Source organism: Bison bison, unplaced genomic scaffold (genome assembly GCF_000754665.1).
Source record: "Bison bison bison isolate TAMUID 2011002044 unplaced genomic scaffold, Bison_UMD1.0 scf7180017864041, whole genome shotgun sequence".
In the NCBI taxonomy this organism is placed as follows: Eukaryota; Metazoa; Chordata; class Mammalia; order Artiodactyla; family Bovidae; genus Bison; species Bison bison.
This window is the reverse complement of record NW_011494613.1, coordinates 2,351,293-2,364,392: the sequence shown is the minus strand read 5'-3', so window position 1 is coordinate 2,364,392 and position 13,100 is coordinate 2,351,293. Positions and strand designations below refer to the sequence as shown.

Below are 13,100 nucleotides of genomic sequence, written 5' to 3'. Positions count from 1 at the left end.
CAGCAAGAGTACTGGAGTGGGGTGCCATTGCCTTCTTCGAGTGAGTGCTTACTATTATTCATTTAATGGTTTTGGCCCTTCCATTCTTGGCCATGACAGGAGACAGGCTATAACTTACTCCTGAAGGGATCTGATGACACATGTGGATGAACATATTAGCATATTATCACAGGCATGAAAGCTAATACTCCATCTACCCAGAACAGGCCCAGGGAGAGGGAAAAGCAAGACCCCTCCCTGTCTCACTGTCTGTGCCAAGTCCAGAGATGGTGCTTGCCTACTGCTTCCAGTGACCCGTCACAGATAAGGCGGTCATCAGAAGCCGAGGTGTTGCTAATAAGACTATTCACTGAAAGAAAGGCACTGGCTTCATTTTTGGGCAGATTCTCTTCCCGTGGAACAGTGAACCCTTTTACCTAGTCTTCCTGCTCTTCCTGAGTCTAATCTATATCTGTTTTTACTGTGTTTCAGCTACGAGTATAGTAGAAGTAAATTAGAAAGAACTTTTTTCTCCTCTATATTGGCTTCATGTTAATATGAACCTATGGTCTGAAAAGGAGTTTTCTGATTATCTGGGTATGCAGTCATCCTTACCACTGACTAATAAGAGGTAATTATCATCAAATACTCCTCCACTGAGGGGGAGCTATAAGTTGTGGCAGGTGTTTGGTGAATAATACTAATGCAATTTATTTTACAGTTTACTATCTCAGAATGATCAGCTAGTAAAACACAAATTATGGATTGGTACTTAACATTTTTTTGTTTGTCCATCCATATTAGATTTAAACTTTTTTAAACTTTGTTTTTTTAGTTATATTCCTGTGCATGAATTACATAATCATGAATACACTGTGCTATGCTAACTACCACACAGGTACTCTCTCAGTGCTTGAAGTAACCTCACGAGCCTGTGTGTGTGTGTGTGTGTGTGCCTAGTCACTCAGTCATGTCCGACTCTTTGCAACCCCATGGACTGTAGCCCACCAGACTCCTCTGTTCATGGGATTCTCCAGGCAAGAACACTGGAGTGGGTTGCCATTCCCTTCTCCAGAGGATCTTCCCAACAAAGGGATTGAACCCAATTCTCCAGCATTGCAGGCTGATTCTTTACTGTCTGAGCCACCAGGGAAGCCCCATAAGACTGATACTGATATTATTCCCATTTTACTGGTGAGGAAACTGAGGCTCAGAAATTGAGCTCCAGAATAGTCTGCTGTCTAACACTGTACTATCATGGCATGGTTCATTTTAATATATTTCTTTATTTCACAGGTTCAAGTTTTTCATGACTTAAAACTTATCTCCTGAACATGCCAACTATATTTAGGAAAAGTCTCACTAGGCACACCTCATATATAAAGTAGATGTTTTTTATAATTTCATCATTGCAAAGAACTTTCCTAAAATTCTTCTGTCCTACATTATTACCATTTATCTCATAAATATATTATTAGATTCATCAATGGGAAAGTTTCGCTTTCATGTTAAAATAATGACAAACTGTAGACTATTTAGAAGGGTAAACAATTATGGCTGGTATGAGCCCTAAATTCTTTGGAATTGGTCAGGAATTAGCATGCTCACATAAACATTCGTTGGACTGTGCTAAATCTTGGATTCTGTCTTTAAATTTGCTGCAAAACGAAAACCTTTCATTTTGTGTCCTAATGTTTCCATTTCTGGTCAGGTATAGGGCAAAATTAGGAAGTAGAGAGATTTAGAAATGCCTTTTCCACCCTCCTCCCCTGCCCACAACTAAGTCCTATTTAGTTCAATGTTCTGAGGAGCTGAGATGGGATTAAGACCCTACTACAGTGTCTTCTCCTGGAAGAGGACATGGCAACCCACTCCAGTATTCTTTCCTGGAGAATCCCATGGACAGAGGAGCCTGGCAGGCTATAGCCCATAGCGTTGCAGAGTCAGACAGGACTGAAGCGACATAGCACAGTGTCTTCTAATGAGAGCTCTTTCCATTCTGCATTTATCAGTTGTTAATTATTCATACTGCATGATTGAGGATTTTGGAGTCAGAGATTCACCTGCAATATTTGGAATACCAGTGGAGGTCTACATGAACACAGAATTTATACAGCAGCTGGTACTAGTCAAAGCTAATGATGGAATTTCAGTTTAATAAAAAGACCCCCAACCGAGCACACCATCTTGAAAAAAGTATACTTATCAAACAGCTTTCAATCAGTTCAAGAGAGACACCTTAATTGGGACGAGGAAGATTTGAGAGTAGTTTGTCATTGTGCCAAGTCCGGATCAATAACTTCATGTCTGTGCTTTGGAAGACGTAGCTTTTGCTTTGTTAAGTAACCATATCTACATCCACTTTACTTGGATAAGGAGATCTTTGTTTCATTTCACAGTATTAAATGATACCTTCTTTTAATTCTCTCTGTATCTTCATAATGAACATGAGTAAAATTTAGACTTGTGATTTTAAGGGTCAATGTTTTTATTTGAAAACAAATTTTATATTTTTGTAAAAGGAAAGCAGTGCCTGTGAGATGTGAAAATTTTTCATTTTTGAAAATTTCATGGAAATAAATTATATGAGTAAAATTAAATTATGGTGGTTTACCTAACAAGGAGAAACCAGCACAAGATTGTAAACCAATTATCCTCCGATTAAAAATAAATTTAAAAAAAGGAGGTATTTGTTCCAACTAGTGGCTTTCAAGCTATTTGTAATGACCGGTCTTAATGGTACCTTAAGGGACACCGGGGATCAGCAGGGCAAGTAGAGAGGGCAGAGAAGGGGGTGGAACAGGAGCCCAGGGTGGAGGTGGAAGCAGTTTGAAGGGCAGGGCTCAGGAGCTCCCTTTCTCGAAGCAACCAGGACAGAACGTTTCTTTCTTTTTTCCTTCCTTCCTCTCTTCTTCCCTCCTTCTCTGTCTTTCCTTTTCTCTCCCTTCCCTTAACACATAGAAATATTGAGTTTATGCAAACAATTTCTTTTCATAAAATAGGGTTCCACTTCTAAAATATAGCTTGCAAATCACTGAACTAGATAATTCTAAGTCTTCTTCCCTCTATGAATTCTTTCCTTCTAGGAATGCTTTGATTACTATTAGGATTTTAAGATCCAGAAACAAAATAGCAAGAGAAGGTGGAACATTTTTTTGGACATACAAGTATCTATCTTGCACTAATTGTAGTTCTGCTAAGATACAACAAAAGTTGGCAGAAATGGTATCTTTCTGACCCCCTACAGAGATATGGGACTACTATGAATAGGTCTAGGTTTTTTTGTTTGTTTTGTTTTTTGTTTTGCAAAGCAACTGTGCACAAAAGAACCAAGCTCACTTAGGCACTTAATCTACTAGATGATGTTTGGGGAGAATGATGGAATTATGGTCCAATTTAAAAAATCAGTTTCATGCATTTAGAGGATCATAAACTATAAAAGTCAAGGGGATACTTTAAGATCACTTTTCTCATATATTCACTCACCAATTAAATCTGAATTTTTAACCAAATGTGTCAGCTACTATGCTGGGTGTTGGGGTACTAATATAATGTCCCTATCTATGTAGAGATTATATCTTAGTGGAGAAGACCATTGATTAAATAAATAAACCTGTAAGAATATAACTACAAGTTATTATAATCTATTAAGTAAAAGAACAGGCTTCTCTGAGGTCATATGTCAGTGAACACATGAGACACTAGGCTGGAGGGAGAGACAGTGACTGGCCTCAAGTCACTGAGGAGCGGGCATTAGTCTGTCACATATTCTCTGTCTTACCAGTTTGGTTGTAGAAGCCTAGGCAAATAATCAGGGCCAAGTGATGGAAACCAGAAATCTATGAGTTTCTTTACTGGCATCTTCACTCCTTTGAAATGTTGGGCAACCTTGAGAGACATCAGATACCTGCATTAAGAATGAGAGCTTCCAGTTTTTGAAAATTGCTTTTAAACAATTTTTTAAAATAATTGTTTTAGGGCATCTCTGCTTGCAATATGGTTGACTAGAGGCTGAAAATGGTTTGCAGGAGTAACAAAGTCCACAATTAAAGAAAAACAGTTGTATTAAAATTTCTAGGCCACAACCAGGTTCCCAGCTTCGCTGAGTCTGCTGCTGCTGCTAAGTCGCTCCAGTCGTGTCCAACTGTGTGTGACCCCATAGACGGCAGCCCACCAAGCTCCCCCGTCCCTGGGATTCTCCAGGCAAGAACACTGGAGTGGGTTGCCATTTCCTTCTCCAATGCATGAAAGTGAAAAGTGAAAGTGAAGTCTCTCAGTCGTGTCCGACTCCTAGCAACCCCATGGACTGCAGCCCACCAGGCTCCTCTGTCCATGGGATTTTCCAGGCAAGAGTGCTGGAGTGGGGTGCCATTGCCTTCTCCATCGCTGAGTCTACTTTGCTGCAAAACAAGTGGTTTTGTTTCTATGGAAGATCCAGTCCAGATGTCTATCAATTTCTGCTACAAATTTTTGCCTTGGCTTATCAGTTAGAAGAAAATGCAAGTGAAACCATCATTATTAAAATTATGAACAGACTTCCCTGGTGGTCCAGTGGTTAAGAATCTGCCTTGCAACACAGGGCGGGTGGGTGAGGGTTTGATCCCTGGTTGGGGAACTAAGATCCCACATGCCACAGAGCAACTAAGCCCATGTGCCACAACTACTAAACCTGCACACCACAACTCGGGAGATCCTGCTTGATACAACTGAGACCTGACACAGCCAAAAAGAAAAAAAAAAGAGCCCTTAAATAAAAATGAGCCGTTAATAAACAATGATTAGCTAACAGCAACTGTAATGAGCTTTGGAGACTGAGCTAGGTGAGAACTTTTCTGATTGACTTCCCTCAATCTAAAAGCCTAAATCATAGTCAGTGCCATTAGTTTGGAATGTTTCATTTGTTCTTATACCATCAAATTTGTATTTTTATTATAATTAGAAATTATATGTACATATACATTTGATCCCTGGGTTGGGAAGATCCCCTGGAGCAGCCCATTCCAGTATTCTTGCCTGGAGAATCCCATGGACAAAAGTGAAATGTTAGTTGCTCAGTCGTGTCTGACTCTTTGCAACCCAGGCAAGAATACTGGAGTGGGTTGCCATGCCTTTTTCCAGGGGATCTTCCCAACCCAGGAGTCAAACCCAGGTTCTCCCACTTTGCAGGCAGAATCTTTACCATTTGAGCTAGCGGGGAAGCTCTCCATGGGCAAAGGAGCCTGGCAAAAGAGTTGGACATGACTGAAGTGATTTAGCATGCATGCATACATTATATGTAAATTTCATATTAATGAATGAATGGGATTACAGCACAAATGTTGGGATTTTGTGCAGACTATTTTTTCTTTTTCCTTTTCATACCTCCTTCCTTCTCATCTCTTTTCCTGCTACCCTTACCTGTGACACAACCCTTGCTATCAAACTAGCTTACATCTTTGCATATTTTTAATCTACAATCATGTAATGCTGTGTAAGTATATATAGGGACACAGTAATATGAATATATATATACATCCCCATGAATGGGCTTCTGGGGGCCTTTTTTTTTCTTTTTGAAAAATAGAATCATATTATATACTCCTCTCACTGGGCAATGCTTCCAGAAGATGTCCCCAAGTCAACCGATATACTTCTATTTCTTCTACTACTTTTATAGTATAGATGGGCACTTATAGTGAATGAACATTTGATGATTTCTTGAGTAGTAGGGTAGAATGAGCTCTGGGTATAAAGAAGATAAAACACTACAATGAAAGGAAAGTGAGGTACAGGCACCTAACCATTTTCTATCTTTTTGATAGAACTGATTAGTGGAGGAAGAGACATTTCTCTTCCATTAAAAACAATTTTTTTTTCAGTATCTCAATAGCAATTTTCATCGTCAAATCAGTTTCAGACCACATATGATACTTAATTCTATCAGCCCCCTCAGAGGGTGAGAATTTCGGAAATACCATTATTCAGAAAATGAACTCAGGAAAACATTTGTAAAATCTCCTGTCATCTCAGAAGAATCTTAATACAACAAGCTACTGAACTGTCATTAAAACCGATGAACTGAACCTCCCATCTTGTTCATTTTGGAAGGGGGAATCTAACACAGAAATTGGGTTGGATAGAGAGGTCTAGGGAGAAGGAAATGGCAACCCACTCCAGTATTCTTGCCTAGAGAATCCTGTGGACAGAGGAGTCTGGTGGGCTGCTGTCCATAGGGTCGCACAGAGTCAGACACAACTGAAGCAACTTAGCATTCCTGCATGCATTGGAGAAGGAAATGGCAACCCACTCCAGTGTTCTTGCCTGGAGAATCCCAGGGACGGGGGAGCCTGGTGGGCTGCCGTCTATGGGGTCTCACAGAGTCGGACACGACTGAAGCGACTTAGCAGCAGCAGCAGCAGCAGCAGAGAGGTCTAGAATTTAGACTGTTCAGTATTTAATTCCTCGGTAGTTGCTCAAGCATTATCATATCCCTTAAAATTCCTCACATGTTAATCACATTCATCAAATGTGTTGGTTTCACTTTCACTAAAGGAGAAGACATCTTCATACCAGTACTACGTTAGAATCTGCTGACTGATCCAGCTTTCAAAGGCAGAATCTCCTAGTAAAAATATCTCTCTTTATATGTACAACCAATAAAACAAAACCAGTGTGTACAATTTAATGTAACCCTACTGAAGACTTCCACAATGCTATCACTATTTTATTAATGTCTTAATTTAATTCAAAGCATTAGAAACAAAAGTGAATATCAGATATTGCTCCAAAGTAGTGACTGTGTCTTCTGAATTATCTGGGACTCAGAGTGGGTTTGAGAGGGGGAGCATCCTTGGATTTTTAATGGACACCTCTTTTCTGTTTGCTCATTTTTTTTAAAGGTCATGAAGAGTTGATTGAGAAAGAAGGGAACACGGAATATCTGGTTTTAGATCATCCCAAACTTGTCTCATCAATAAAATGTCACTTCAGGTCTGCTCATTTGTTGGACAGGATAGAGGTGGAACTTTAAAAAGGCCTGGAATGACCTGTGGATCCACTGGAATGACCTGTGGATTGAAGAGAAACCTTCCCAAATCAGAGATGAGGACTTTTTCACCAGCAGTTTTCAAACACAGACTTGAAGAATAATAAATTAACCTTTCAACACTTTGAAACCTTAGAAAATTGCATGATCACTGATAAATCATTAAAATCACTTTTTTCTTCTTTGAACATAATAAAGACCATTTTTCTTAGACTTGTTATATACCTTCAAATGGAATAAATACAATGAATAAACAAGCTACTTTATATTTTCAATCTAGTTATAGGGAAGGAATGTTTTTGGATCCTGGATGTTAGCAGTTTCCTTTAAAAAAATAATACCCAGGAAACCCTCTATAAATGAAAGAAATGTGTATAGTATGCAAATTCAAAGTGTGCTGTCCTCATTTACCCAGTGGAATTCAAAATAAGCCCCAACTTGTGAACATATTAAAACAGATTGAAATGGATATTAGTGGGATTTGTAAGGAGAAGCACTCCAGTCCATCAAACACGCTATGCACAAGAACTTTGATAATGTTGTTTTACTGATAATTACCTGCCGGCTGTCACCTCAACGTGGGATTTCATGCAGGTTCCTATATTTAAACATTACATTTGGAGCCAAGCCTGCAAAGACACTTATACCAATCTGGCCATGTCCATTTTATTTCACAATTATCTGTGAATTTCTTTGTGAAAAGCAATGCATTTAACTCCCTTTTAATTGTGTTTGATCTGTGTGGGCAAGAGACCCATCTATACCGTGTTCCCATTTCCCTGGCCAGAGCAGGTTCTGCCTTCTCTCCCTTGCAGGCACCAGCAGATACCAGAATTACTGGAAAGCAGCACTTCCCAATGACGAGCATGAATATTCATCTGACCTGAAGAAATAGTCACCAGGGCAAAGCAAATACCTTGTATTAACTAAAGGTGTTTTAAACAGGAAGGACCATCTTCTGCGGTCCTCCTGGGCGGCCAGTGCCTGTGGGCCTTCCAGCTCTGCGGAGAACTTCCTTTTCTCTCTACCCCACCCCCACTTTTTTTTTTCCCCATACTGAACTCCTAATTAAATTTAACAGTTTCAAGAGTTTAAACTGTATACCTTTTTAATTGTGTCCTACTTTGTATTGGCTGATGCACAAGTCTGAAAATGGATATTACAGCTTTTTATGATATACTATCACCCTAATTGGTGCTTCATAGGCCGTGGCTGAATTCTTTTCAATTAAGCGCTAACATACAGTAACTGTTTCTCTCTGCAAATGCTGGAAAGCCATTCACAAGAGAGGACTGGTACTGCACAATTCCGAAGTACCTTAATGTGTCAAAAATGTTTTGTGAAGAAAGCTACACTGTAAATGCAATCACCTACATTGGTGTTCCCATTGTTCACTGGGAGTGAAAGTATTGCTAATTGTCCTGCGTTTTAGCTGGGTTTTTAAAGCATTATGTAGTAAGTACACCGGAGGGTCAATTTGTGAAGTGAAATACTTAGCATGCAAAGCGTAATACAAGATGCTGTGTAATACTTGACCTCTTAGCATAATAAATGTAGCAGTGAAACGCTGTGCATTCAGCATTCACTGAATAGAGCCTTCGCAGTGGAACAAAACCAGAAAATGTTCTCTTCATTCCTTTTTTTTTTTTTCACTAAGCGAAAATTATTCTTTATAATGGCCATTGCAGCAATTAGCTGGCATTTGGTAGAATAAATGTGCAGAAATAGCAATTTCTTATTTTAAATGAGATTTTGTATGGAGCCTGCAAATTACTTGAGGTATATGAATAATTGTGCCTTAGCTTTATGCTACAGAATAGGGTGTGGGTGGGTATAAAGATTTCCTATTTGCAGTTAAATGTTTAGACATTTTATTATTTTAATTTCACTCACAGTCTGCCTGGACTGACCCTGCTTTCCCATTGATCATTTCATGTGCGCTTGGAAGCAAGTGTGCAGATGGCGGGAGACTCCCAATTAGTGCACCATGTTTTTTATGAATGTGACATGTAAGTGCAATCAGGTCCCCTCTGGAGGCAATGGTGGTGTTGATACTTTGAGTTTCTAAATCAATACAATTTAATAATCTGCATGGAATGAATGTTTATCAATATTCTCTGTGGTCAAATGCAATTGGAAACTTCATTAAATTTTTATCCAAAGTTTTTCACCTTATTGAAATGCATTCTTCCAGGCATTCATGATTCATCTAATTAGCCTTAAATAGGGTATTTTTTTTCTTCTCTCAAAGTGATTCAGTTAATTATGTCCATATATTCATAATTACAAGGTGGATGAGTTTGGTAAAACTGAAATTATGAAATCTGCAGAGAGATTCTAAGAGGTTTAGGATGTAGAATATAAAAAAAGGAATGAGTAAAAGTCAGAGCAGTGAAATGTTTTGTTTTAATCCCCCTTAGCCCACCCCACTCCAACTGCTTTCTTGTGGGGTTTTATGTATTTATTTTTTTCACTTATCATTTGTAATCCAACAACTTGCAAAAATTGATTTGAAGTAAGCTCATTGTGAATAAACATAATAATAAAGCAAACACTACAAGAATACTTGAACAATGTGTCAAGTTATTCTAGAAATTTTTAAGATAATATATAATCATTTAAAGGCTAGCTGTTCAAACAAAGAAGAGTTTCTTTCACCCACTGACCACTTTCCTGAGTTCTCTGACCAGATTTAACTACTTCAGCAGGTCTCTTATATGTTCTCTTTCACGCTTCTAAGTCCTTTCTTCTTATTTCCATCCTTCACTCATTTTATTTGCATATTCTAAGTATTCTATATAATATCTTAAGTTTCAAGAATTTTATTATTTTCCTAGGCACCTTTTCTAGCTCAATAACTTTTTTTGGTCTTTAAAATTATGTTTTGGGATTATTTTTTAGCTAAAGGAAAGAACAGTCTCTCCTAATTTTTATTTTACCTAAGACCTAACCACACACGACTTTTTACTCAGACCATTGAGTGATGCCAAAAATTCCTCTGCCAAATGCTATTATGAAGGCAACTCATTAGCAAATGACCTAGCTCATCTGTGAAATCCAACCTGTGATACTGCAAAATTGGAAATAGCCCCAATTAGTTATTGTTAATCTAATCTGGGTAAATGATGTTCTCACAGAGCAGCAGATACCAGGCCTCTATCACTTTACAAACAAGGCTTGTTTGCTACACTCTCTCACAACAAGCCCCAGGGAGGGTACTGGGTCATTGTATTATTGCCTTTGCCCAAAGGTCATGCTTAAGAACTTTAACAAACTGCATAGCCACTGGCCAGAAAAAATTGCGCCTGATTTCTGTTCTATTTTCACTTTTTTTTTTAAACTAATGGAACAAATAACAAGTCACAATTAGAGTTTTACCATTCAAGATGATTTATAGTTGACCCAGGTAATTGACTGCAAGAATTAATCTATTTTAAAATTGTATATATAAAATGAAAGACTGTGAGTTATAACATTTTTCTTTCTAATTATTCCTTCCTGAAATGTTTCTACTGGACTTCCTAAAGAACAATGTAGTGGAGTGGACTAAGGGTAAAGTTTCATTCCTATCTTTGTGGGGTATATGCAAGGGTTATAAAAATAACAGTGTAATATATTGGTATGTTAGAACACAGAAATGTCAACTGCATTTTCATACTGTGTGCGTGATCAATCGCTAAATTGTGTCTGACTCTTCCCAACCCTGTGGACTGCAGCCTGCCAGGCTCCCGTGTCCATGGGATTTTCCAGGCAAAAATACTGGAGTGGGTTGTCATGTCTTCCTCCAGGGGATTTTCCTGACCCAGGGATCAAATTCGCATCTCCTGCGACTCCCGCCTCAGCAGGCAGATCCTTTAGCTCTGCTCCACATGGGAATTCCAAATGTTCTAGTCATGGTGATCACCTGGGTAATTCTTCCCCCTCCCCCCACAAAACACTTGTTTCAATTTGGTCCACGGCTTCGGAGAGGGCTCCAGGGTGGTTAAAAAGACTGCCTCGTGGCTGCAGAGAGAGGCTTCAAGCAGAAGCCCTGACATCAGAGGGTCTCCGAAGGAAGCTGGGCTTGGAGGCTCCCAGTCCTGCCTAAGGGTGAGACTTTCAAAGAGATACTTGCCCAGCCCAGCCTGGGAACCAGTCAGCCTGTAGAGGTTAGTCACGTGGTCTCCCATCTTCTTGATGAGTTTCACCTGCTCTTCCACGAAGCAGCTTTCCAGAAAGTCGGAGGTGGAGGTCTGGTGGGCTGAACCCAGGCTACACAGATCTGAAAGGGCCTGGTTGAGGTCCTTCTCCCTGAGCATGGCAGCTTCCATAGTGTCCTGGGTTTTAACCCCACTCATTTTGAGATGGCTTTTGCACATCCTGGAAGACTGCGTGGCAGCAGTACTGGTTTTGCATTTTCAAGAGACACTTGGCACCCTGGTGCTTCTCCTCGTCCAGTTCACAGAAACGGTGGTCCCACGCCATCCAGAACCACATCCTCCCGGTGGAAACAGAAGCCTGGAGAGAGGTAGGTATGGGAGACCTGTAGGTGTATATTGACCGTGGCCTCCACCTCGGTGGAATAATTCTGACGATCTGGAAGCTCATGGTGATCGGTAATAAGGAACTACGCTCAGAAAACTGGCTGGTCCCAGTGGCCAAGGATGGTTGATTGGCTGATTCCGAAGGTTACAACTGTTGAAAAGGATGGAGGGTGGCCTGAGGCTGGAGTAAGGGGCGTCCCTGGCGTCTGTTCTGTTCAAATATTGTTGAAACAAGGGACAGAGCTGCAGGACCAAGGAGTGCACTACTGGATAATTCTTTTCATTATCTCATGCCATGATCAACTAACAAAATCTTCACCACATCCTGAGAGGTACACAGGGGGGGCTTTATAGTTAATTAAAAAAAGAAAGAAAAAAAGGATGGCACAAGTTGTGAAAATCTGTTGTATGTTAAACTGTTAGTCTCTGCATCATTGGAGGTTTTATATCATTGCCGTAAAAATCGAATGACAATATTTTCACCTTGAATATTTACCAAAGGATGTGTGTATGCTTAGTCATTCAGTTATGTCTGACTCTTTGCGACCCCGTGGACTATTGTCTGCCTGGCTCCTCTGTCCATGGGATTCTCCAGGCAAGAATGCTGGAGTGGGCAGCCACTCCTTTCTCCAGGGATCCAGGGAATCTTCCTGACCCAGGGATTGAGCCCAGGTCTCCCGCATTGCAGGCAGATTCTTTACCATCTGAGCCATCAGGGAAGTCCTTACCAAGGGATAAACCTCTTTCAAAAACTGAGTAGAATACATATGTAGGGGATGCTTTCTGTTTTAACTGTCTACCTTAATAAAGAAGCTTTCTTGTTTCCCTAGGAAACTCCCAAGTAAACGCCTTGAGTTTCCTTGGGAAACTTCAGTGAAAAGTATCTCATTGTAGTTCACTCAAACTAATAGATGACTCTCTTCTGTATCTGTTCTCCTACCTCCTGACTTCACTGGGCATTCTCTTTGGGGATCTCTTCACTCCCACGTCCGGTTGCCTAATTCCTTTTCCTCGTTCAAGTCCTAGGTTAAATGCTGTCTCCTCCATGAAGCTTTCTCTTGTCCTACTAAGAAGGAATCTGTTCCTCTTCTGAACTGTGAGAGCAAGTTGTTTTTCAGCCTCTCTGTTGTCTTTATATATTTCGTCACCCTGTAGACATCTTGGGAGGATCCAGTCTAAACCAGTTTCGTGCCTTACACATTGTGAGTATACAGTAAATACCTCTTGAGTGAATAAATTTTACCTGCAAGATTCTTGTTATTGATCCATCATTGGTGGTGATTTAATTGCTAAGTTGTGTCTGACTCTTGAGCAACCCCATGGACTGTAACCTGCCAGGCTCCTGTGTTCATGGGATTTCCCAGGCATGAGTACTGGAGTGGGTTGTCATTTCCTTCTCCAGGGGATCTTCCCAACCCAGGGGTAGAACCCAGGTCTCCTGCATTGTAAGCAGCCCTCTGCATTGCAGGCGGATTCTTTATCAACTGAGCCACCAGGAAAACCCGTTATGATGGCAAAGAGCTGTAAACAAAGAGCCCCCAAACTTTCAGGTACACACACAGAAAGTCCCTTGT

At 40.1% G+C, this 13,100-nt stretch overlaps 1 long non-coding RNA gene and 1 pseudogene across 4 annotated transcripts in view; one reads left to right on the top strand and one right to left on the bottom strand.

The window, feature by feature from the left end:
- The window catches only part of LOC104985244, a 48,332-nt gene extending 38,780 nt beyond the window's left edge, over positions 1-9,552 (top strand). For all 4 annotated transcript variants that reach the window (XR_824865.1, XR_824866.1, XR_824863.1 and 1 more), the window contains 2 exons: positions 472-610; positions 6,858-9,552. This is a non-coding gene — a long non-coding RNA (uncharacterized LOC104985244). The remainder of the gene's footprint in view (positions 1-471; positions 611-6,857) is intronic.
- Positions 9,553-10,890: 1,338 nt separating this feature from the next.
- Positions 10,891-13,100, bottom strand: part of LOC104985271 — a 4,148-nt pseudogene continuing 1,938 nt past the window's right edge.